Source organism: Octopus bimaculoides, chromosome 13 (genome assembly GCF_046866305.1).
Source record: "Octopus bimaculoides isolate indiv1 chromosome 13, ASM4686630v1, whole genome shotgun sequence".
NCBI lineage: Eukaryota > Metazoa > Mollusca > Cephalopoda > Octopoda > Octopodidae > Octopus > Octopus bimaculoides.
The window spans coordinates 36881438-36884377 of record NC_142940.1 but is presented as its reverse complement, the minus strand read 5'-3'; positions in this window follow the sequence as shown (position 1 = coordinate 36884377).

Here is a 2940-nt window from a genome sequence, read left to right as displayed (position 1 = left end):
TTAAAAATGAATTTTTAAAATTATTTTTATATCCTATACGTTGGATATGCAGATTTCACGAAGCGGGGACAGACACAACTGTCTTCACACGACATACTTCAAATTACTCCACTAAACACGATACTCCAATAAATACAAATTCTCAACGACTTCCACGAACTCTCAACGACTCTTACGACTCGTCTCAACCAATACGCTATTCTTTATGACTCTTTATGAGAGTTCGGTCAGTCTATTCTTCCAATGCCACACGATTATAAACAATGCACTTACAATATTAGCATACATACATTAAGGCGGCGAGCTGGCAGAATTGTTAGCATGCCATCCAAAATATCTTAACAGTATTTCGTGGCAACTTTATCTCTGGCCACAATTTACGTTCATTTTTTTACTTTTCATTTGAAAAGGAAAGTGTGGCTGGAGAGGAGATGTCTGTCGGAGTGTACGTTCCAAAAGAGATGGAAGCATGTTGCACGAGTGTTGTGCGTGCAAGGAACCGTGTGAATAGTCAGGAAAAAAAGGAAAAAAAAAAAAAAAAAGGTGCCAGCGATAGATCGGGGCTTGTGTGGTCGGAGCGTGGTCTGATCATCGCTTCATTTGTGTTGTCTAATGTACTGTTAATATCATTCGATTTTTTATATTTTATATAATTTTTAAAGTCATATTTTATGTAAACCATTCGCATTACTGATCCCAATCAGTTGTTTTGTACCATTCTATGTTTGGCCCCCTGTGGGCAATAAAGAGATTGGTATTTCGCCTGTCTTTACGTTCTGAGTTCAGATTCCGCCGAGGTCGACTTTGCCTTTCATCCTTTCGGGGTCGATAAATTAAGAACCAGTTGTGTACTGGGTCGATCTAATCGACTGGCCCTTTCCCCAAAGATTTCGGGCCTTGTGCCTAGAGTAGAAAAGAATATTAGCATACATACATTCTTCATATCGTTGCGAGATGAAAGTGTGTTTTGAACCATTGCATTCTTGTTTTCTAGCTATGGATTCCAGCTGCCAAAAATGCATTAAGCCCATTAGGTTCACATAATTGTGCTTCAGCCAATGACATCGATTGATGAGGTGAAATCTTTTCGCTATATGGTTTATAGGATGTTCAGGAACTTTTTGTCGACGGTATATAAAAAGGCAGGCAAGTCTAACCATACTCACAAAAAAAAAACAAAAACAAAAAAAAATATCGGACTCTACAAGAGGTTATGTAATTTTTCTTAAAAAATTGGTTTCAGATTTTGGCATAGGACCAGCAATTTTATGGGAGGGGTAATTCGATTACATCGACTCCAGTATTCAGCTGGTTCTTATTTTATCTGCCTCAAAGGGACGAAAGCCGAAGTTGACCTCGGTGGAATTTAAACTCAGAACGCGAAGACGGACGAAATGCCGCTAAGCATTTTCCAGCGTGCTAACGGTTCTGCCACCTCGCCGCTTTGTCTGTCTTTAAATATTAATAACTGTTGATGACACCACTCGGAGTTATGTTGGTAAATCTCACGAAAAGTCGTTCTTATTTCCTTATCTTAATCTGTCCTTGTTAATTATGAATCATTGCGGTAGTATATATCAGCACGTTACACTGACGAAATGTTCTTTTAATCGTTAATTCTCAAATGCTGTTATCCATTCGCTTGCTGTAAAAATGTATTTATCATATTCCCGTTTAAATAAGCAGAATGAAAAGTGATAATTCAGTGTGTTCTTGTGACTGCAACACGCACCACACAAATGTTGTTTATCGTCGATTATTCATTAACTGCATCACAATTAATTTAAATATATTATGAATATAAATTCATATTCATAAATAATATATCTAGAATATTAACATACATAGATATATACTTATGTATATTGGTTTCAAATTTTGGCACAAGACCAGCTAGTACATCGACCCCACTACTCAAGTAGTACTTATTTTGGCGAACGAAAGATCACCCTTATTTTATCGACCCTGAAAGGGAATGAAAGGCAAAGTCAACTTCAGCTGAATTTGAACTCAGAACATAAAGACGGACGAAATGCTGCTACGCATTTTGCCTGGCGTGCCACCGGTTCTGCCAGATCGTTGCCTTAGAATATTAGAATATTAGCATACATATGTATATACATACATACATACATATAAAACGAAGACTTTTGAATTTTACCATTAAGCTGTAATTAGCAGAACCATATACACGCGCACCTATGGCGGTGGGCAACTTTGTATGGGGTTCTGATGATTATGGTTCCATTACAAATCAGGCTGAAGAGAAATAGACAGTCGGTAAGATTGTTAAATTTGAAACCGGTACCTTTTCGGTGATTTTAAATGTCTTGCCCGCTTACGTTTTGGTATCACGCTATATTTCATGTTCAGAACAATTTAGGTCTTATTAGACACAAGATGTGATCTATTTCTAGCACATTGAATGTCCACGTTAGTGGTCAACGTCATATATAAAAATGTACTTTAATCCCCTGAGATTGCAGATACTGTTTCTGAATCTCTTTGATTCTTTAAATGTGCTAGCTTCCTGGTAATTAAGCGATATTAATTAATATATGATTTTTTGCCATATTTTTTAATAATATATTAACCCTTACCGAGTTCTCATACTGGATATATGCGACGCAGTAAATATTCTCTGCAGACATATTCCTGGAATTAGCGCGCCAAAACGAAGACGTTTGAATTTTACCATTAAGCTGTAATTAGCAGAACCATATACACGCGCACCTATGGCGGTGGGCAACTTTGTATGGGGTTCTGATGATTATGGTTCCATTACAAATCAGGCTGAAGAGAAATAGACAGTCGGTAAGATTGTTAAATTTGAAACCGGTACCTGTTTAATAATGTTCCTTTTCGGTGATTTTAAATGTCTTGCCCGCTTACGTTTTGGTATCACGCTATATTTCATGTTGAGAACAATTTAGGTCTTAT